Source organism: Pseudorca crassidens, chromosome 4 (genome assembly GCF_039906515.1).
Source record: "Pseudorca crassidens isolate mPseCra1 chromosome 4, mPseCra1.hap1, whole genome shotgun sequence".
NCBI lineage: Eukaryota > Metazoa > Chordata > Mammalia > Artiodactyla > Delphinidae > Pseudorca > Pseudorca crassidens.
This window is the reverse complement of record NC_090299.1, coordinates 143,039,639-143,063,928: the sequence shown is the minus strand read 5'-3', so window position 1 is coordinate 143,063,928 and position 24,290 is coordinate 143,039,639. Positions and strand designations below refer to the sequence as shown.

At 35.8% G+C, this 24,290-nt stretch overlaps 1 protein-coding gene across 3 annotated transcripts in view; it reads left to right on the top strand.

The window, feature by feature from the left end:
- GRID2 (glutamate ionotropic receptor delta type subunit 2) overlaps positions 1 to 24,290 on the top strand; it is a 1,388,195-nt gene that overhangs the window by 641,291 nt on the left and 722,614 nt on the right. The gene's annotated exons all lie outside the window — the stretch shown is intronic.

The following is a 24,290-nucleotide window of genomic DNA, read 5'->3' as shown; positions in this document are numbered from 1 at the left end:
TTGAAGTAATGTTCACTCTAATATGGTTGATAAGACCGTATCTGGAGCTGTAGTTACCATACCTTAGGAAGAGAGAATCAAAGGATTTGGGGAAGAGTCTAGAAGTTTTATGTCATTTATTTATTCATTCATTTGGCATTGACTCAGCCAACATGTTTGGGGAAAATTACTGTGTGCCAGTACCTCTGCTTATTGTGATTAATATTGAACATAGACTGACACAGTCACAGAATATGGTCAGTAGTGTAATGGGAATATGTACAAAGTACCTATGCAAGATAAGTGATCAGTTCTGCCTTGAGGGCTTGGCTTCACAGGGGAGAAAACCTTTGAGCTGCCTTTGAGCAGTTTTAAAAGAATGTCTAGCAGTCTGCACCATTGATGCTGTGTGGGAAGGTATACAGGGATACCCAGGCAGGAGAACAGTAGAGGAAAAGAAAAATGAAGCAACATGACACATTTTTTTTTAAACATTTAACATCAAAGCATTTAACAGATAAAGAAAAAAATAACTCTAAAGCCAAAAAAAAAAGGAAGTAGTTTTCAAATAATAGAAGACAATAATAGGCAAGGCAGTCAGTCTGTCCTGTGTTGTTTCAAAGTTGTTTATACTTAAATTCTGTGTGTCAACACTGTATTTTTCTAAAATCAATCTTCAGTGTTACAAACTTGAGTGATTAAAAACTGAGAATAAACAAGCCAGCAATAGTAATAACCCAATCCTTGGTATAGAGTAGAACAATATTTCACTCTGCCTGTGAAAGCTTTCACAGTTGTTGCATTGCTCATTGAGAACAACTTTTATACTGCATGACTGTTGGGCTTGAACTGTTTTCTGTCCTAACAATGCTCCCTTATATACTCACCAAACGTGTCCTGGTAAATGTGTGACCTTTATTTAGTGCAGGCTTAACATTGTATTACATTTCTTATTTCCTCTATGGGCAAACTCCGTCCCACTGAACACCAAGGCATATAACTCAGTCCAATATTTCAACAGAAAAGATCTCCAGAACAATGCATACAGAGTATATTAAACAAACTCAACTAAGAACATAAGGAAAAATGTATCTTTATTCTGGTGTCAGAGTCTCTCTATAAAATTTATTCAGTTGAGTTTTCATGGGGCAGTATTCTGCCCTTCCATGAAAATATGGCAGCCTCCATGCTTTTCCGTTTATCTTTAGATAGTATACATTCTTGCAGTCATTTTAAGAACTAATAGAGACACCATTCATTTAAAAAATTCCCAGTACAAAACTAGATATAATGTACAATATTTTTCCTTTCCCCAGCTCAGATCTAGGTGTGAAAGGAATCCTAAGTTCTTCCCCCTTTCTTCTCATCCCATCTCTTTAGGTCTCCTGGGCATGGGGACAGTGGAAGACAGTATAAGACAAGTTACTTGAACTAATTTCCCATAATTTGTTTTTATCCCTGCATTATTTATCTATTATTATGTAACATGTTACCCCAAAATTTAGCAGGTTAAAACAACAAAAAATTAATTATCTCATAGTTCCTGTGGCTTAGAAAATTGAGCATGACTTCCCTTGGTCCTCTAGCTCGGGATGTCTCCCAAGTCTGCAATCAAGGTATCTACTGGCTGAGCTACTGCCATCTCAAGGGAATTATGGGGATAATTCCCTTCCATACTCACTACCACAACTGTTGATAGACTTCAAATACTCACTGGATGAAACCAAAAGCAGTTCCTTGCCACATGGGCCTCTCTGTGGAACAGCTCATAAAGTGGCCCCGGGCTTCTTTCACAGCAAGTAAATCAGAGAGGGGAGTCTGAAACAGATGCCATCCTCTCTTTGTAAATTAATCTCAAGAATGACATCCCAGGGACTTCCCTGGTGGTCCAGTGGCTAAGACTCTGTGTTCCTAATGCAGGCGTTCCGGGTTCGATCCCTGGTCAGGGAACCAGACCCCACATGCCCCAACTAAGAGTTTGCATGTTGCAACTAAAAGACCTTGCATGCCACAACTAAAGATCCTGCATGCAGCAATGAAGATCCCCATGCTGCAACTAAGACCCAGGACAGCCAAATAAATAAATAAATATTTTTGAAAAGTGACCTCCCAACAATCAGTATTCTATTTATTAGAAACAAGTTATCAGGTCCAGCACTTTCTCAAGGGGAAGGGATAACAAAAGAGCATGAATACTAGGACATGAGGATAATTGGGGGCCATATTAGAGGCTACCTACCATAACCCTTCTGGCCTAGGAATCTTTTAAAGGATGATTCTTTGCCTTCTTGGGGATCTTTGTGGGCTTTTGGGAGATTCCTGTCACTAGAGACCTTTTACCCATGGTTACTTTGACCAAGCAACACATCTCTGTTTCAGGTGGTCCTGACAGGCTCCTTTAGCCTCTTAGTCGAGATGGCCTTAATAGCCTTCTTAGGATCTAAAACACTTTCTCTCCTCCTAGTAATGTATATCTGGTATACCAAAAAAATCTTCTATATCTTTACAAATATTAGGAGTGCAGATGATGTATGTTTACATACAGTGCCACATAATTCAGTCTCCTGCTGTCCTGTCACCTACTTGTGCCGTGTCTATTCTTATGTCTCTTGGTAAAACAATCCTTATTTAAAAAACAAAAAACTGATGTATTTTACTATAGAAACAAATACCCTAGGAAAATTCAGTTATATACTTAATTAATGGATATCAAAATCATTTATAATACAATCACTGTCTTCAGGGAAAAATATTATCCTTTATTATTTTCCAAATAGTCATAAAGGGATAAGGAAGTTAGCCAATAAAGACAATAAATTAGCCGAAATATATTATACATAGCTTTTAGATGCCCTTAGTTATCACCAAAATCAAGCACAATTTACTTTCTTTTATTTATTACTAGCAATACTTCTTTCATATTTCTCTCTGGTTTCATATTATTGGGGAATTTCTACATTCCATTAGGCTCTGATTATTGTGTAGTGGTGTTATAATTTAACACTTTCATAGTATGGGCATGAAATTATACTAAATAGTGGAAAACTGAAAAGGACATAGCTCTTCTTCTGTAAGAAATAAGCAACTTCATATTTGTTTTACCTAACCACTTGATAAAATAGGATAAAATTTGCCAATTTAATTAACTAAAGCTTGTAATGAGTAAAGAATTCACAGTAGGAAAGGTACAAAGCACTACGTCTATAATTGTTGGTCCTAAAGTATATAGCTCTTCTACTTATTGCATAACTCTTGAGGATTCCTTAGTTTTTCAGAACAGTTGATAAAGAGAATATAGATAAGCATTATGATTTTATTTTAATTTGAATATCAGTATTTATTTGAGCATCTACAAAACACCAACTTTCTCAGCAACTTAATTTCCCTATTTATATAAGGGAAAGATAGAATTTGATGACCTCCCAAGCCCCTACTACCTCTAGAATTCCAAAATTGTATTAAAAGTGCTGGAATTGTCAATTCTTGGGAAAGGAGAAAGAACAAAAGAAGTGCATTCATGAACCCTCTCCATGTAGGTTATAAAGGCATTAAAGAAAATATCACTAACAATGAAAGCAGTAACTAAGGAACATAAGGGGTTTTGAATGGTACAATCTAAGATTTGAAAGATAATTATGGGCCAAGATGGTGACAGTTATTTGGGGACATGAATTTGGCTTTGAAGTTTCACAAGATTCTAATAAACAGAAGTACATCTTAGAGATAGTGCTTTTTCCTATTCCTCTCCTCCACACCATAACAATGTAAAGGGTACCCAATTATTATTAGCAGGAGCAATTAGACCAGAACTCATCAGAATGGATATAGTTTTCATTCTGTCCTGACTTACTGTGATAACTTAAACTTTTTGTATATTTTCACTTGATTGATGAGCCAATTTATGTATTTTAACAACAAAATTTCAAAATAGTGTTATGTTGAGAATGAGTACTTTTGAAATATTACACATATAAAGTCGTTATGGTTATTAAGTTCAGTCGTTTATTTCTCTTTAGAAAGCTACACTGTATCTGTTATGAAATTTTAAGTAATTTTTGAGGTTGGTATAGTTACAAGTGACTGCATGTATGGTATCTTTGTGTGTCCTATTTTCACATTAAATTTTTCTGGCTAAGTTTATAAGGATCTCCAGCAGGAGTCAGAAGCATTGTAAGAAATCATATGAAAAATCTGATATGTGAAATAAGGGTAGAAAACTAAAAATAGAGATTGTAAAATTAGGAACAAAAATCAGGCTTCACACAATTGAATTTAAAAGTTTGAAATAATAATTTTCAGTTTTGAATAAATGAATGAGTTATTATTAGTGAAGAAAGTTAAGAGTTTGACATTACCTTGATGAATTCAAGGTAGTTTAAATTAGCAGTCAGATTTTGTCAGTATACTGAAAGTGTATCATTCAGTAGGAGACTCAAGTTATCTCAACTCTTAAGAGAATGACGTATAAATCAAATTGTAAAACATGCTGCTTTGGATAACTTGTAAAGCACTGCTTAGGTATTTTCTCATGATTCTCCCTTAACCACATTTTTCAGAATGACAAACCTCTCATCCTTTTGACTAAAATATTCCTTCTTTGCACATGTGAGTATCATTAATAAAACTAGTGTCAAATATCACTGGTATAGGAGTCATTCCATCTCTAGAAATTAACATTGCACATTTATGACTTAAACCATTGGTTTCTAGTTTAAATTACACAAGGGAAACTTTATCTTTAATTCTTAGAAGGAACCTCCCAGATGTCAGTTGCCGTGTATAAATTACAAAAACTGATTCATGCTTTAAATGACGGAAAAGTGAACGACCTAAGACTACTTTGGCATATGTTTTCATAAAAAATGTTATTGTTTTCAAAACTCATGAGAAAAGATCTTATTTTACATAGTCAATAATGAACTAAGTTGATGTTTGTATTATCAAATATTCTAATATGTTAAGTATTGAGCTCAACAGAGCCTTACCTTCTGTATGGAATTGTGGGTAGACAGTCTTCATCTAGAGAAACTCTACCTTTATATATTTTTCATAATTTAAAATTTTGATTTGTCTAACTCTACCACACATTTCTAAGATTATTTTTGTAGTTAAAATATAACTGAAGTGGAAAAAAAACCTAGATGTTTATATGGCCAAGTTTACAGATGCAAAAAAAATTAGTTTACCAAATCTGATAATTCTGTGATTTCAATTTGAAACTTTAAACAGGGAGATTCTAGAAAACCCTCGAGAAATATATATCCAATAAATGATGAAAAGTTTGATTAGATTATAGGGACAATAATATATTCAAGAGAATGTAAGAACATGTATTCAAGAGAATTTAAGAAACAAGTATAAATAAGGTAAAAATGTTAGTTAATTAAACGGCAAATTAGAAATCTATTTCTTCAGAGATGAGAGAAATACATGGAATTATCTGTGCTTACGTCCCTTTCTTACTTTTACCTGAATCTTTTACATACCTTGTTCCCCTATTGGACATATAAGATAACTTTATAGAATTTTCCATTTATAGAAATACGTCATCAGTTTATTAGGGAAAACATGACGTGTGTTTAGCTAACAAGTTGTTTGCAATGTCTTATATAATTTTGTCATGAGGAAAAGATACATATATATAAAGTAGGAGAAATCGCATTCTGAGCAACTATTTTAGCCCATCAAGATCCTTCATGAACAAACCATTGATTCTTTTGTTCCCACTGAAAGAGATCATGGCATAACTTTGCTTCACATTTATCCTAAGACTACAGGAGACATCAGGCCAAGTAGCCACTCTTGGAGGGAGAGCAAATAGGCAAGAAAGAGACCTTTCTTACTTATTGTTGCATAATACTGGGATGGCATTATGAGGTCCTGTGCTACAGTCCTCTAACATATTTTAGAGGAGTGAGACAAGAAATACAATGCTTCTGAGAGTCTGATTACAAAAGGTAATAATAATTATCCATCCCAGAAGACAGTTCCTTTTTCTTTGCTGGCCAGGATGTCAAAGTCTGTTAATGAATAGCTTAGCTGGAGTAATAGATTCAAGTATAATGACTCAGCTTTTTAGACTAATTTATTATAAATGATTATGGATTTGACAATTACGTGTCGGGTAACATTCAAAATTATTCAAAAATCAAACTGCAGCTTCTGTAGCCCAGAGTAAAATGAGTTTTAAAATTCAATATTTACTTATTAAACTTCTACCATGTGCTAATTAAAGTTATACAGATTAAAAGACTCTGTGCCCTCAGTAAACTTACAGATCATAGGAGATGGTCTAATGCATCATACAAATTCATTACACAAAAGGTGGAAAGGTAACAAAGAGTTAGTAGCACATAAGCCACTGTGAGAAGATAGGGGCTTCACAGGTTATGATTGAGCCCCCTCTGAAAAAAAGAAATACTGCTCAAATTTACTGCTCAAATAAGGGGTGGAGGAGTGTTTATTCCAGGAAGGGTAACAGCATGTTCGTAGAACATGTGAGAGGCTCACGTAAAAGAGCATGGTTTGTTTTCTTGAGAGACGAAGTTTAAAATGAGGAATGATGTGGAAAAAAAAAATCAGATCATAGGTGTGTGAATGCTAAAAGGGCTGTTGTCACTACTCTTAAGTAACTTATTTTAGAAGAGAAGAAAACCTTACATGAAAAAGTGATTTAAAAAAATGATAGCATGAGAAGACTATTCTTTTACTTTCGAGAGTTACTTAGATAACTCCAGAAAACCAATAGGTCACTTTCTGTCTTACACTTCTGTCCTCAGGAAGTGTCTCCCCAAATGATCTTTTGTTTTGACATGGGAAAAAGCTTCGTTGAGTTCAGATAAAATGTCTGAACTCAGCCTCTTCAGTTTATCTACTAGTAAGTATTGCACAGTTTTCAAGAACAGAAACTTAGAAATAAATGTTGGTATATCTATTGATAATATCTAGCAACTGGATATTTGAAAAGAAAGAGATGTAGATGAGGTAGAATCTTGTAAGAAATCATCATTTTTCTTACCAAAAACACTTAAGCTTAAGGTCACTATTGTCCTTGGACTTAGAAAAGAGACCTTGCAAAGAACCTCTTTCAAATATAGGAATGAAGAAATCTTTTGAAAATCATGTTCATTAGGCATTATAGGGAATAAACGTTCAAGTCAGTCTTTAGTGAATCTAAAATGATATTTGGTTTTGCATTATCATGTTAATGTTGAAAAATCAAAGAGAACATTGAAGTTTTGTTGTTGTGGTTGTTACTTAAGCATCCTGGTTAATTAACTCATTATTTCTTGTATATACCTTACTTTCTGAGATAACCTGGCCATGTTTACAAGGCACATTAGTAATCATTTAAATATGTTCAAGCCATAATCATGTATATGATAAACTTGTGGCTTGAAAGAGCTTATGTCAACATTGTGTGTGCTCCAGGGCATTTCTGATCACTGCAAGGTATCACTAGTGTCACAGGAAGTTAGAATATGCTGCATGTATCCTAAAGACGTACATTAGTAGCTTCCTGGCATCTTTAGGACACTAAGAAAAGAATTTTAATTAAAGAAATGCTAATGAAGATTGAAAGAAAATAAGTAATAATTTAAGTAACTGCACTTCCGTATTTATAGTTATTGAAAGACTGTATTTGCTGTTTCTAGTTTCATGCATTGAATTTGTCTGTAGGCCATGTAGCTGGTACAGTAGTGATATTTCTGTGATGCTGTTGCTGCTCATAAGGCAGTATACACAAGCTAAAGAAGATCTGAGACATTGCAGATTTTGACTGTGTTTAATTCTTCTGCATGTTTATAGGTATCTGTCATAACTCTAAGGCCTCACACACAGCCCCACAGAAACACACAAAACCAACAAGGTGATTGTGATGCTCCAAACTTATATCTAGTTAACCTTGTCTATATGTCTTCTTTGTCTTTCTCTATCTTTTTCTTCCTAGTGCCTCTAGCTTTGACATGCTGTTAAATCTGCTCCTATGGTATCTCTGTTGGTTCCCCCAAGTTCATGGCTTGACACTGCCATTATATCACAGGGATTCAAAACTTCAATTAACTAACTTCACTTTGTACTTAGAATCATTTATTGTGCACTATGCACCATCCTGGGTCTTTCTCATTTCTCACTCCAACTTTAAAAATCAGGAGACAATTCTATGAATGGTTTCTGCCTACCAATTTATTATCTAAAATGTTATTCTCTTACACTTTGGTTCTCCACATTCAATATATATGTATTGATATAGACTTTATGAATAACTGAAGACCATACCATGAACTCCATGTTATGAATAGTTATTTCATAAGCCAGAAAGTTCTGGGCACTGCATAATGCCACAGTGTTTTAGAGTTTATTATGATAGCAGTAAAATAAAATATTTGCTTTAGTAGAACAGGCTTATTTCCTCAGTGTCTTAGAAAAATATGTTTTTTTTTTTTTTTGAGTTGAATATTCTTTTTTTTTAAACAACTTTATTGGAGTATAATTGCTTTACAATGGTGTGTTACTTTCTCCTTTATAACAAAGTGAATCAGCTATACGTATACATATATCCCCATATCTCCTCCCTCTTGTATCTCCCTCCCTCCCACCCTTCCTATCCTACCCTTCTAGGTGGTCACAGAGCACCGAGCTGATCTCCCTGTGCTATGCGGCTGCTTCCCACTAGCTATATATTTTACATTTGGTAGTGTATATACGTCCATGCCACGCTCTCACTTTGTCACAGCTAACCCTTCCCCCTCCCCGTGTCCTTAACTGCATTCTATACATCTGCGTCTTTATTCCTGTCCTACCCCAGGTTCTTCAGAATCTCTTTTTTTTTTTTTTTTTTAGATTTCATATATATGTGTTAGCATACGGTATTTGTTTTTCTATTTCTGACTTACTTCACTGTGTATGACAGGCTCTAGGTCCATGCACCACACCACAAATAACACAATTTCGTTTCATTTAATGGCTGAGTAAAATTCCATTGTATATATGTACACGTCGTCTTTATCCATTCATCTGTCAATGGAAACTTAGGTTGCTTCCATGTCCTGGCTATTGTAAATAGAGCTGCAGTGAACATTGTGGTACATGACTCTTTTTGAATTATGGTTTTCTCAGGGTATATGCCCAGTAGTGGGATTGCTGGGTCGTATGGTAGTTCTATTTGTAGTTTTTTAAGGAACCTCCATACTGTTCTCCATAGTGGCTGTATCAATTTACATTCCCACCAACAGTGCAAGAGGGTTCCCTTTTCTCCACACCCTCTCCAGCATTTATTGTTTGCAGATTTCTTGATCATAGCCATTCTGACTGGTGTGAGATGACACCGCATTGTAGTTTTTATTTGCATTTCTCTAATGATTAATGATGTTGAGCATCCTTTCATGTGTTTGTTGGCAATCTGTATATCTTATTTGCAGAAATGTCTATTTAGGTCTTCTGCCCATTTTGGGATTGGGTTGTTTGCTTTTTTTATATTGAATTGCATGGGCTGCTTGTAAATTTTAGAGATTAATCCTTTTCAGTTGCTTCATTTGCAAATATTATCTCCCATTCTGAAGGTTGTGTTTTCGTCTTTTTTATGTTTTCCTATGCTGTGCAAAACCCTTAAGTTTCTTTAGGTCCCATTTGTTTATTTTTGTTTTAATTTCCATTTCTCTAGGAGGTGGGTCAAAAAGGATCCTGCTGTGATTTATGTCATATAGTGTTCTGCCTTTGTTTTCCTCTAAGAGTTTTACAGTATCTGGCCTTACATTTAGGCCTTTAATCCATTTTAAGTTTATTTTTGAGTATTGTGTTAGGGAGTGTGCTAATTTCATTCTTTTACATGTAGCTGTCCAGTATTGCCAGCACCACTTATTGAAGAGGCTGTCTTTTCTCCACTGTATATTCTTGCCTCCTTTAACAAAAGTAAGTTGACCATATGTGCATGGGTTTAGCTCTGGGCTTTTTATCATCTTCCACTGATCTATATTTCTGTTTTTGTGCCAGTACCATACTGTCTTGATTACTGTAGCTTTGTAGTATAGTCTGAAGTCCAGGAGCCTGATTCCTCTAGCTCCCTTTTTCCTTCTAAAGATTGCTTTGGCTATTCGGGGTCTTTTGTGTTTCCATACAAATTGTGAAAGTTTTGTTCTAGTTCTGTGAAAAATGCCATTGCTACTTTGATAAGGATTGCACTGAATCTGTAGATTGCTCTGGGTGGTATAGTCATTTTCACAATGTTGATTCTTCCAATCCAAGAGCATGGTATATCTCTCCATCTGTTTGTATCGTCTTTAATTTCTTTCATCAGTGTTTTATAGTGTTCTGCACACATGTCTTTTGTCTCCTTAGGTAGGTTTATTCCTAGGTATTTTATTCTTTTTGTTGCAGTGGTAAGTGGGAGTGTTTCCTTAACTTCTTTCAGATTTTTCATGATTAGTGTATAGGAATGTAAGAGATTTCTGTGCATTAATTTTGTATCCTGCAGCGTTACCAAATTCATTGATTAGTAGTAGTAGATCTAGTAGTAGTAGATCTAGTAGTTTTCTGGTAGAGTCTATAGGATTCTCTGTGTATAGTATCATGTCATCTGTAAACAGTGACACCTTTACTTCTTCTTTTCCAATTTGGATTCTTTTATTTCTTTTCCTTCTCTGAATGCTGTGGCTAGGACTTCCAAAACTATGTTGAATAAGAGTGGTGATTGTTTCAGGTTTTCACCACAGAGAATGATGTTAGCTGTGGGTTTGTCATATATGGCCTGTATTATGTTCAGGTAATTTCCTGTATGCCTACTTTTTGGAGGATTTTTATCATAAATGGGTGTTGAATTTTGTCAAAAGCTTTTTCTGCATCAATTGAGATGATCATACGGTTTTTCTCCTTCAATTTGTTAATATGGTGTATCACATTGATTGATTTGAATATATTGAAGAATCTGCATTCCTGGGATAAACCCCACTTGATCATGGTATATGATCCTTTTAATGTGCTGTTGGATTCTGTTTGCTAGTATTTTGTTGAGGATTTTTGCATATATGTTCATCAGTGATATTGGCCTGTAGTTCTCTTTCTTTGTGACATCTTTGTCCGGTTTTGGTATGAGGGTGATAGTGCCCTCGTAGACTGAGTTTGGGAACGTTCCTCCCTCTGCTATATTTTGGAAGAGTTTGAGAAGGATAGGTGTTAGCTCTTCTCTAAATATTTGATAGGATTCACCTGTGAAGCCATCTGGTCCTGGGTTTTTGTTTGTTGGAAGATTTTTAATCACAGTCTCAATTTCAGTGCTTGTGATTGGTCTGTTCATATTTTCTATTTCTTCCCAGTTCAGTCTCGGAAGGTTGTGCTTTTCTAAGAATTTATCCATTTCTTCCAGGTTGTCCATTTTATTGCCATATAATTGCTTGTAGTAATCTCTCTTGATCCTTTGTATTTCTGCAGTGTCACTTGTTACTTCTCCTTTTCATTTCTAATTCTATTGATGTGAGTCTTCTCCATTTTTTTCTTGATGAGTCTGGCTAATGGTTTATCAATTCTGTTTTTCTCAAAGAACAAGCTTTTAGTTTTCTTGATCTTCGCTATTGTTTCCTTCATTTCTTTTGCATTTATTTCTGATCTGATCTTTATGATTTCTTTCATTCTGCTAAATTTGGGGGGTTTTTGTTCTTCTTTCTCTATTTGCTTTAGGTGTAAAGTTAGGTTGTTTATTTGAGGTGTTTCTTGTTTCTTGAGGTAAGATTTTATTGCTATAAACTACCCTCTTAGAACTGCTTTTGATGTATCACATAGGTATTGGGTCGTCGTGTTTTCATTGTCACTTGTTCCTGGGTATTTTTTGATTTCCTCTTTCATTTCTTCAGTGATCTCTTGGTTATTTAGTAGCATATTGTTTAGCCTCCATGAATTTGTATTTTTTACACATTTTTCGCGTAATTGATGTCTAGTTTCATAGCGTTGTAGTCAGAAAAGATACTTGATATGATTTCAGTTTTCTTAAATTTACCAAGACTTGATTTATGACTCAAGATATGATCTCTCCTGGAGAATGTTGCATGAGCACTTGAGAAGAAAGTGTATTCTGTTGTTTTTGGATGGAATGCCCTATAAATATCAATTAAGTCCATCTTACTTAATGTGTCATTAAAAGCTTATGTTTCCTTATTTATTTTCATTTTGGATGATCTGTCCGTTGGTGAAAGTGGGGTGTTAAAGTGCTCTACTAGGATTGTGTTACTATTTCCCCTTTTATGGCTCCTAGCATTTCCCTTATGTATTTAAGTGCTCCTATGTTGGTTGCATAAATGTTTACAATGTTATATCTTCTTCTTGAATTGATCTCTTGATCATTCTGTAGTGTCCTTTGTCTCTTGTAATAGTCTTTATTTTAAAGTCTATTGTGTCTGATATGAGAATTGCTACTCCAGCTTTCTTTGGATTTCCATTTTCATGGAATATCTCTTTCAATCCCCTCACTTTCAGTCTGTATGTGTCCCTAGGTTTGATGTGGGTCTCTTGTAGACAGCATATATACAGGTCTTGTTTTTGTATCCATTCAGCCAGTGTATGTCTTTTGGTTGGAGCATTTAATCCATTTACATTTAAGGTAGTTATCGATATGTATGTTCCCATTACCATTGTCTGAATTGTTTTGAGTTTGTTATTGTTGGTCTTTTCCTTCTCTTGTGTTTCTTGCCTAGAGAAGTTCCTTTAGCATTTGTTGTAAAGCTGGTTTGGTGGTGCTGAATTCTCTTAGCTCTTGCTTGTCTGTAAAAGTTTTAATTTCTCTGTTGAATGTGAATGAGATCCTTTCTGGGTAGAGTAATCTTGGTTTTAGGTTTTTCCCTTTGATCACTTTAAATATGTCCTGCCACTCCCTTCTGGCTTGCAGAGTTTCTGCTGAAAGATCAGCTGTTAACCTTATGGGGATTCCCTTGTATGTTATTTGTTGTTCTTCCCTTGCTGCGTTTAATATTTTTTCTTTGTTTTTAATTTTTGATGGTTTGATTAATATGTGTCTTGGCATTTTTCTCCTTGGATTTATCCTGTATGGGACTCTCTGGGCTTCCTGGACTTGATTGACTATTTCCTTTCCCATATTAGGGAAATATTCAATGATAATCTCTTCAAATATTTTCTCAGACCCTTTCTTTTTCTCTTCTTCTTCTGGGATGCCTATAATTCAAATTTTGGTGTGTTTATTGTTGTCCCAGGGGTCTCTGAGACTGTCCTCACTTCTTTTCATTGTATTTTCTTTATTCTGCTCTGTGGTAGTTGTTTCCACTATTTTATCTTCCAGGTCACTTATCCATTTTTCTGCCTCAGTTATTCTGCTATTGATTCCTTCTAGAGAAGTTTCAATTTCATTTATTGTGTTACTCGTCATTGTTTGTTTGCTCTTTATTTCTTCTAGGTCCTTGTTAAATATTTCTTGTACTTTCTCCATTGTATTTCCAGGATTTTGGATCATCTTTACTATCATTACTCTGAATTCTTTTTCAGGTAGACTTCCTATTTCCTCCTCCTTTGTTTGTTCTGGTGGGTTTTTACCTTGCTCCTTCATCTGCTCTGTGTTTCTCTGTTTTCTCATTTTGCTTAACTTACTGTGTTTGAGGTCCCCTTTCCACAGGCTGCATGTTCATAGTTCCTGTTGTTTTTGGTGTCTGCCCCCAGTGGCTAAGGTTGGTTCAATGGGTTGTGTATGCTTCCTGGTGGAGGGGACTGGTGCCTGTGTCCTGGTGGATGAGGCTGGATCTTGTCTTTCCAGTGGGCAGGACCTTGTCCAGTGGTGTGTTTTGGGGTGTCTGTGACCTTATTATGATTTTAGGCAGCCTCTCTTCTAATGGGTGGGGTTCTGTTCCCTTCTTGCTAGTTGATTGGCATAGGGTGTCCAGCACTGCAGCTTGCTCGTCGTTGAGTGGAGCTGGGTCTTAGATTTGAGATGGAGATCTCTGGGAGAGCTTTCGCTATTTGATGTTCCATAGATCCGGGAGGTCTTTGTTGGACCAATGTCCTGAACTCGACTCTCCCACCTCAGAGGCACAGGTGTGATACCTGGCCAGAGCACGAAGACCCTGTCAGCCAAATGGCTCAGAAGAAAAGGGAGAAATAAATAAATAAATAAAGTTGTTAAAATAAAAAACAAAAAATTATTGAAAATTTAAAAATTAAAAAGTAATAGTAAAAAAGAAAGAAAGAAGAGATCAACCAAACCAAAAAGCAAATTCACCAATGATAACAAGTGCTAAAAACTACATTAAAAAAACCCAGGAAAACAACAAAAAAAATGGCAAAGACAGAACCCTAGGACAAATGGTAAAATCAGAACTATACAGAGAAAATCACACAAAGAAGCATACACATACACACTCACAAAAAGGGAAAAAGGAAAAAAATATATATATATTAATTTAAAAAAAGGAAAAGGAAGAGAGCAACCAAATCAATAAACAAATCTACCAATGATAATAAACTCTAAATACTAAACTAAAATAAACATAAAACCAGAAACAAATTAGGTGCAGAAAGCACACCTCAAGTCTACAGTTGCTCCCAAAGTCCACTGCCTCAGTTTTGGGTTGATTTATTGTCCTTTCAGGTCTTCCAGAGATGCAGGTACATCAAATTGATTGTGGAGATTTAATCCGCTGCTCCTGAGGCTGCTGGGAGAGATTTCCCTTTCTCTTCTTTGTTCACACAGCTCCTGGGGTTTAGCTTTGGATTGACCCCGCCTCTGCTTGTAGGTCACCTGAGGGCATCTGTTCTTCACTCAGATAGGACAGGATTAAAGGAGCAGATGATTCCGGGGCTCTGGCTCACTGAGGCTGGGGGGAGGTAGGGATATGGAATGCAGGGCGAGCCTGCGGCGGCAGAGGCTGGCATGACATTTCACCAGCCTGAGGCGCGCCGTGCGTTCTCCCAGGGAAGTTGTCCCTGGATCACAGGACCCTGGCAGTGGCGGGCTGCACAGGCTCCTGGGAGAGGAGGTGTGGATAGTGACCTGTGCTCGCACACAGGCTTTGTGGTGGCGGCAGCAGCAGCCTTAGCATCTCATGCCCGCCTCTGGGGTCTGCGCTGATAGCCGCGGCTCACACCCATCTCTGGAGCTCATTTAAGCGGTGCTTTGAATCCCCTCTGCTAGCGCACCCCAAAACAATTGTCTCTTGCCTCTTAGGCCGTTCCAGATTTTTTTCCGGACTCCCTCCCAGCTAGCTGTGGCACACTAGCCCCCTTCAGTCTGTGTTCACGCAGCCAACCCCAGTCCTCTCCCTGGGGTCTGACCTCCTAAAAAGCCGGAGCCTCAGCTCCCAGCCCCTGCCCACCCCGGTGGGTGAGCAGACAAGCTTCTCAGGCTGGTGAGTGCTGGTTGGCATCGATCCTCTGTGTGGGAATCTCTCTGCTTTGCCCTCTGCACCCCTGTTGCTGCGCTCTCCTCCACGGCCCCAAAGCTTCCCCCCTCTGCCACCCACAGTCTCCTCCCACGAAGGGGCGCCTAGTGTGTGGAAACCTTCCCTCCTTCACAGCTCCCTCCCACTGGTGCAGGTCCCGTCCCTATCCTTTTGTCTCTTTTTTTTGTTTTTTCTTTTGCCCTACCCAGGTACGTGGGGAGTTTCTTGCCTTTTGGGAAGTCTGAGGTCTTCTGCCATCGTTCAGGAGGTGTTCTGTAGGAGTTGTTCCACATGTAGGTGTATTTCTGATGTATTTGTGGGGAGGAAGGTCATCTCCACGTCTTATTCCTACACCATCTTGAAGGTCTTCGTCTCGAAAAATATGTTTTAATTGATAAAAGTTGGCAAACAAAGATACAAACACATGTAACATGCTTGGAAGTCTTATAGAATATAATGTAGGCAATAGAATGGGCACTGACGTTTGTTATACAATATATTTGAAGCCATGTAATAAACAGTCACTGTCATGAACGTTACATAGGTAAATAAGATTTTCCTGTAACTGTCAAATTCTCTTCTAGTATTTGAAGTTTCATACTTTCCTCTCTTTCTTTCCCTCACAGTATTACATCTTTTACACATTTAAGCCATGACCAATGATGACCAATAACAATCTCTGTTAGTCATTCTTTAGGTATACAACTTTTGTAATAAAAATGCCAGGATTCTCCACTGAGTTTCTCTTAAAGTTCACATTTTTCTTTCACCTAAAGGGCAATGTAGAGTAAGAGAAATAGTGAAAGATTCCAAGATAAAAAATGAATGCTGAAGGAATTTCAACATTTGAGATTCTCCTTTTATATTATATCATATATAATATATTATATTATATATATTCCTTCCTTTTATATTATTATATATATACGTATATTTTATGTATATTATATATACACCTTTTATATTATATATATATATCATATACACATGTATATGTATATATATATTTAGCAAGTTTATAGAAACTGATTTAATTATTTATTTAAAAAAATTATAAATTGTGTCCAAGATTTCTTTTCATTCTGAAAGTGTATTCTGAGGAGTACTCTATGTTATTATTTTAATTAGAGTAGTTTTCAGTAAGAACAATCCATTGATTTTCCTCACTCTTTCTATGAGGAAACACCTGCTCATCTCCCAAGTCCATCCTTCAGGGACATGTGGTATTTCTGAATCAGATTCATTTAGAATGCACCATGCAAGCATTTTCATACCAAGTTAAGTCATTTAGCTCTGTCTATTTGCCTTAAGTCCTGTAATGGAATCTATTAAAACTTTGTTGCCCAAATTTAAAATAAATACCTATGAGTCCATTCTGTTAAATAAATTGTTGAATAAACTAATGGAAGAGGAGAGACAAATTTCTGAAACAGAAGAATCCTAAATAATTTTGTTGCTACTCCACCCTCAAGCAGAGAGTATAACTCCCCGATCCTGAAGTGTGTGCGGTACATAGTGTCTTCCTTCCAAAGTCTAACATATGGAAAAGAGTAACTTTACTGTAGAGAACTTGACAGACACTGTCTCAATCAGGTGATCAAGGCCAGTATTAGCAAGTCATAAATTTCATTAATAGTGTGTACACTTGGTATGATAATATGATGTGATGGAAATGACACTCTACTTCTGGTCTCCCTTCATATCCAATAGTCTTATCATGAAAAAACCCCACCAAATTCCAGTAATGAGGCATCTTACAAAATACCTAATCAGTACCCCTCAAAACTGTCAAGGTTATCAAAAATAAGGAATGTCTGGAAAGTTGGCAAAGCCAAGAGAAGATGAAAGAGACATGGCAACTAAATGTAATGTGGTATCCTGGTTGGAATCCCAATACAGAAAAAGACGTTAAGCAGAAACTAAGAAAATTTAAGTTAACTGTGGACTTTAGTTAATAAAAATGGGTCAGTATTTGTTCATTAAGTATTATAACAAATGTGTCATGCTAACACAAGATGTTAATAATAGCGGAAACTAAGTGTGGGACATATGGGGACTCTCTATACCATCTCCTTAAAATTGCTATAAATCTAAGTTCTAAAAAATATAGTCTTTTAAAAAGAAAAGATATGTAGTTGCTTATGTAGCTTTATATTTGAACTGCAGTGGTTTTGTACCATTGCTGACAATAATTCACTATATCTTCACCCCCCAGCTCAGAAGCAATCAGCATTACTGTACTCACCAGAGTTTTAGTAAAATTTTAATCAATACAAAACAATATTTAACGACATTAGTTCAGTGTCATTACAGGAAACAAGCAAGTTCACTTTTTCCCAGATGGCCAAATCCTTGTTTAAATCCTCTTGATAACTAAAAAAAAAATCTTTTCCAATGATTTTTACTACCAGACAAACTTTATGGATGACCCCAGTTGACTATTCTAATTTCTTCCCTAGAATATTCAGATGTACCTTTTAGAAAAACTAAACATTCATCTGTCTTAAGGAGAAAATGACTCTGGGACCAAAAGACTTCTCCAATCCAGCTCAGAGGTGAAGTTCTGGGAAAGAAATGGAGTAAAATTTTTTAAACTGGAAATCAAAGTCTACACATATATGCTGATATAGGCTAATAGGTTAAACAATATGTGCTTTCCAATAAGGGGTCTTTGCTGCATATGTTAGGTGACCCACTTAGGATGATGGTGCCCCTTGTCGTTTTCAGTAAGTCACCTGTGTACCACTCTCAGCTGGCTAGAAGACCGTGTCAAGATTCAATATCTGTGTGGCAGCCAGTCTCTAGTCTGAATTTTTGGCCCATACAGGAAACACTTATCATCATTTCACAAGCAGGAGAGAAGTTCCTGTCCCTCTTGTATGCAGCACTTTTCTGCTTTCTAGTGTACCTGTGTCTTTTCAGTTTTAAGAGTTTCCCTCATGACCCCTTTCAGAAATGCTTCCGGCACTCGCCAAAATATGTGTGTGTGTGTGTGTGTGTGTATGTGTTTGAAAATCTTTAGAAAAATTTCTTGGCCACTTATTATAAACCTTTCCAACTGAGAGGAATATAGGGAAGATGAGATACTCTTCAGCATGGTAGTTAAGGGAAGAGAAAGCAAAGTCCTTTTTTTTTTGAAGGAGACTTACACTCTGCAGTCTTTGTTATGGAGAAAGACAGTTATGAATCGGAGGAAGCCTTGACATTTTTTTTTGTGAAGCATAGTTTCATCTGAAAGCAATTAAGAAAGAAATAAGAAGAAAATTTTGATCCACTAGCATCTGGTGTGATGGAGAAAATTTAAACTTATTGCGAGAAATTGTAAATATGGCCCTTGGGTCTATTAAAAAGCCTTGATTTCCTTGACGGCTGCTGGCTAAAGCAGAGCACAGCATCTGGGTAGAGACCTCTGTATTACAAGGATGAGTTAAACAGGGCAACATCTCTAATAATAGTGATGTATTGCAACACTAAAATAGTGGGAACTAAAGGCTTACAAAGTAACTGTGGAGTGAGACTTTTCTTTAAATCCCGGATTAAAGTAGCATAGTGTGTAACATTATGATTGTTTTACAATGAGTTATATTTTTCTTAGGTGGGAAACTTAAGACTACAAGGGATTTCAGAATAATATATGAGTAGCTTGATTTTGCCTCCAGCAACTTTCTCATTTAGCTCTAGAACCAGTAAAAACATAAAACTCTCATAAGGCAATTACATCAAATTATCTAGGGTGTATACATATAATTCAGTCTTGTTAAAAATAGCAAAAGATCACAAATTTTATATATTTTATTTTGATTCCCTGTTTTCCTTGGCCTTTTCATTAATTGCAATTCAAAACATTATTTTGTTGACTTCTACTTTGTATCAAATTAACAAATGAGAATCTGAAAATCGTCTCTAAAAAACATTAATGCCTTAATATGACCTTTAGAGCACAAAATTTGTCCAAAGACAAAAGCCCCCAGCAGAATAAAATAAATATTTATTTTATTTATTTTTTAAATAATAGTGTTTATTACTATTACATAGAAAACAAAATATTTATCTTTTTAGAATTATATCAAGGGAACTGAGGGAAATGAAAAATATTATGACTTTTAAGTGATATAATGCAAAATATTTTCTTCCAGTATTTCTTTGCTCACTAATATAAAAATATATGATTCTCTTACATTTTCTTAAATAGTAGGACAACACACATGCCCAAAGTTGGTCAAAATTGTATAGTCTTACCCGGTAGAGTTCCATGTTTCCACAGAGTTTTTGTCTTTCTATTTATGCTCTGGTAATCACTAGTAATTATTGTACTTTCTCTTTCTATATTACAATTGGTAGAATAAATCCGTGTGAACTTAAAAAGGCCAAGGATAAGTGACATTTAATTTCAAAGAGCATCCTTCCTGAAAGTACATTGCGTGATTTCAACAAATTATACTGCACTAAATATTTTTATTCTTTTATCTTAATCCAGTCCTGGAACAGAAATATGCATTTATTATTTTTTGAAAGCAGGGACATCATTACTAGAAAACAAAAATTGTCTATATAGTCTTTGTAGTTAATAGTGTACAGCCTTGCAAATTGCAGAAGTTCAAGATGGTAGCGGCATTTTCATTTAATATTGTTGCAATAGCCAGTCAACCATTAAATGAAAGTTTCTGAAATCCTGGTATCTCCCCTTATTCTTTTATTTTTAATTAAAGCTACAAAGAATCATTGATTGAAATGTCTTTTATCCTCTTATTGCTTTAAAAAAATTTTTTAACCTCAGTCTTTTATACTCCTCCTTAATCATGAATGCAAATAAAATTCAAAGTGTAATCAGCAGCTGCTGAAAGAGAGCACTGAGCAAACTGGGTTGCCATGGTAACCATGAAGTCAGTCCTTGACCAAAGAATAATACCTGGTGTGTGTGTGTATGGTGTGTGTGTGTGCAGATGCTTAACAACAATTCACAAAGAAACACTGAAAATATGTCAAGGTTTTTTCCCCCAACTAAATTGTTCATTTTTAGATATTTAGGTTAAAGGTGAATGAATTCAACTATTGCATTAAATTAGAGGTTATTTCTCATTTGAGACTGGATAGTCCTATCTTGGATGAAGCTACAGGTATGAAAATGGTACTATTAGACAAGAACTAAACATGGTAAATATTGAATGCCTTCAGTTGCAAACAAATAAAAAATTAACATAATTATTTGGCCTATTATTGCTGTCAGTATTCTTGCCTTCATTTCTCCAACAGGTGTTGCAGCATTTTAATTTTTTTTTTCTCTGGGGAAAGAATTATCTCCTACTCTAAGCTGCTGGGGGAAAGTATTGTTAAGCTTTTTAAATGTTGAATATAAAGGTCATACCACTGAGGGATTTTTCAGTTGTGAGTAAACACATTCAGAAAAAATAATGTTCCAAGTCACTGTTAATGCAGCAAATGTAGTTTTAAACTGACAGCCTCAATGTTTGAGTATCTTAATTTGGTGTGAGTAATGGCCATTGCTGGAAATAATATCATTAGACTCCAAATGTTAGAAGGACTTTATTAAAACTTATTAATAAGTCTGTGTAGGGCCTCCCTGGTGGCGCCGTGGTTGAGAGTCCGCCTGCCGATGCAGAGGACACGGGTTCGTGCCCCAGTCCGGGAAGATCCCACATGCTACGGGGCGGCTGGGCCCGTGAGCCATGGCCGCTGAGCCTGTGCGTCCGGAGCCTGTGCTCCGCAACGGGAGAGGCCACAACAGTGAGAGGCCCGCATACCGCAAAAAAAATAAGGATAGTTGAATTATGTGGCTTTAGATTTATTTTACATTGTCAATACCTTGGGGAAGAAACATATTCCTGATTAATAAGAAATGAAAACAGTTATCTTTGCTGGTGGAGAATCTGAATTTAAGTTTGGGACGCTTAGACCATATACCACTTGCCAAAGGCATTGGGAAGTTTGTTTTATATTTCCTCTCTATCCTCTTTGCCAAAAGGCAAAGATGCTACCATTCTTTTTGTACATATCACCTCCTGCCTGGACGGTGCCTCTTTTTCATCTGGTGTGCTCTTCATCAACCCTCAGGATGGGTCATTGTGATTCTCTCAGCTTTACAGCTGAGAAAGCATAAGCATAGAAGGTTCAGTGACTTGTCTAAGATGACTGAACAAGTTATTGACAGGGGAGAAATTAGAATTTACTTCTGAATGGGGTGACTTGGTGACTTTCAAAGAAGGTTTTACTTTTTTCCTGACTTGATAAATTTGGAATTAGTGTAGGGGTTGGCAAGAAGACTACCAACTGAAGTTAGTAGAATATAGAAAAATCATTGCTATCTTGTTGTAACCGAAAATGCTTCAGAATCATATCAACTTGAATGTTAAAAGAAATGTCATTCTATATTGCATTACATATCAATTAAAGAGTAAGTGCACTACCAACAGTTGCCCTCTTCATGAAGTAGATACAGTGATAAATAGAATTTTAAACATTTAAAAATATTTTTAGCATAATGATGTAATTCCAAAGAGATTAAACTATCCTACAAACAATAAGGCAATAAAAAATATATCATAGTCTATTGAAATCTAGAAGAGAAGTCTAGTAAGAAATGAAATTGCCTGAAAAAATCAAAAGAAATAAAAAGTTTAAATTCCAAAATCATAGAAGAAAAAGAAACTTTGCTTTTATCTTAAAACCAGAACTTTCTAAAAGTTTTTTAATAGAATGATTTGACATGTTCTCCTTCATTCTCTCATTTTTAACCTCTTATACACACATTGAGACAAGTAATATATCTTTTTAACTTTTCAATATTTCCAAGAGTGTGGTTGGACATTATTTATTTTGTTAATTTCCTCTTTCTTAGGGTGTAATTGACATATAAAAATTGTAAGATATTTAAAGTATACATTGTAGTGATTGGATACACATATACACAGTGAAAGGATTTTTCTCATGTAGTTAAATAACACATTCATCTCCTCACATATTTATCTTTTTTTATGAGAACAGTTAAGTTCTACTCTCTTAGCAAATTACAGTTATACTACACAGTGTATAGTATAGTCATCCTATTTTACATTGATTCTCAGACTTTATCCATCATATAGCTGAAATTTTGTACCATTTTACCATCCTCTTTCCCTATTTCTCCCAACTCCCTGCCCCTGACCACCACTTTTCTACTCTCTGTTTCTGTGAGTTTTGACTTTTTTTTTTTTAAAGATTCTGCTTATAAGCAATACCATACAGTATTTGCCTTTATCTGTCTAGCTTATTTCACTTAGCATAATGTTCTCAAAGTCTATCCATGTTGTTACAAATGGCAGGATTTTCTTTTTCTCTTGATTAAATATTATATTGTATGTGGTATATCTATATCTATACCTCCTCTATCTATTCATCCACAGACAGACACTTGGGTTGTTTACATATCTTGGCTATTGTGAATAATGCTGCAATGAACATGGGAGTACAGATACCACTTCAGTATCATGTTTTCATTTCCTTTGAATAAACATACCCCAAAGTGGAATTGCTGGATCAAATGCTGGTTCTATTTTTAATTTTTTGAGGCACCTCCATACTGTTTTCCATACTGGCTGCACCAATTTACATTCCTACCAAGAGTGCACAGGGTTTCCCTTTTCTCCACATTTTCCCCAACACATGTTATCTCTTTTGATGACAGCTGTTCTAACAGGTATGAGGTGATATCTCATTGTGGCTTTGATTTGCATTTCTTTGATGATTAGTGATGTTGAACACCTTTTCGTGTAGCTGTTGGTCATTTGTATGTCTTCTTTAGAAAAATGTCTATTTAAATCCTCTTAGAAAAATGTCTATTTAAATCCTCTTCCCTTTTCTTTAAATCAGATTGGTTCAGCCTCTGAACCAAGTCCTGGGGATATAGCCACAGCAAGTCTTCATGAGCCAGTTAAGAGCTGTTTCTTTGTTACATTCTTACTGGCCTCATGGATGCAAGCTTCATTGTCTTTCAGAGCTTGGCTTTTTGGGGGTTTGCCCCATACGTGGAAGTCTTAAAAGTCGGGTTGCCAGTTGTTGAGTTCAAACCCTTCACTCTTCAGGGATAAGCCGGGAATTCTGATTGTATGTCACTGTGCCAGGTGTGGGATTTATGGCGAGAGTGTGTCTCAGCCTTTCCTACCCGTTTCAACATGGCTATTTTCTTGTTTGCTTGTTTCTTGTTTGCTGAGGAGTTGCTCAGCAAGTTTCTGGATTTCTTTCAGAGGGAATTGTTCCACGTGTAGCTGTAGATTTGGTGTACCTCTGGGAGGGGTGAGCGTAGTTACTCTCTTTGTTGCCACGTTGGAATGAAATACCCACTATATCTCTGATTGTTACTTAATATTGGGTTAATGTTCCTTGCTCTGTGTTATGATCCATGTAGCTAAAAACAGTTCGATATTACATTCTTATGGTTCGATATGTTAATGAGTTTTGAGATATACTTTAATACTTTATTTACATTTATGATGTAGATTTATCATTCCTTTTTGTTTTTATTTTTTGGCTATTTCTGTGAAATAGAAGAAGAGTTTTGTGAACCATAGTCAAAAGAGTTGCATGGAATCATAATACCTTTATCACACAAGGTTCTACCCTTCTCTCCATGGTCTTGCATTGCTGAGATTATTAGTGTTGATAACACAGTTTTGGATTTTCCACACTATGATTTTCTATTCATAGGTCCTTCACTTACCCTCAGAATTGTAAGAAAAGCTTAGAAAAAATGATGATATATTGGATACCTTACCCAATTTCAAACTTAGTATTTCTTGTACCTTTTCCCCCACACAGAAAAATATAATGCATTTGACTTAAAACAACTGACAGCCTTGAATGGTTCACTCTAAATTTTAAATAATTTTACTAAAAGAATTAAATTCTAAGTGTTATATTTGTCCAAGGGAGTTAATAAACAACAAT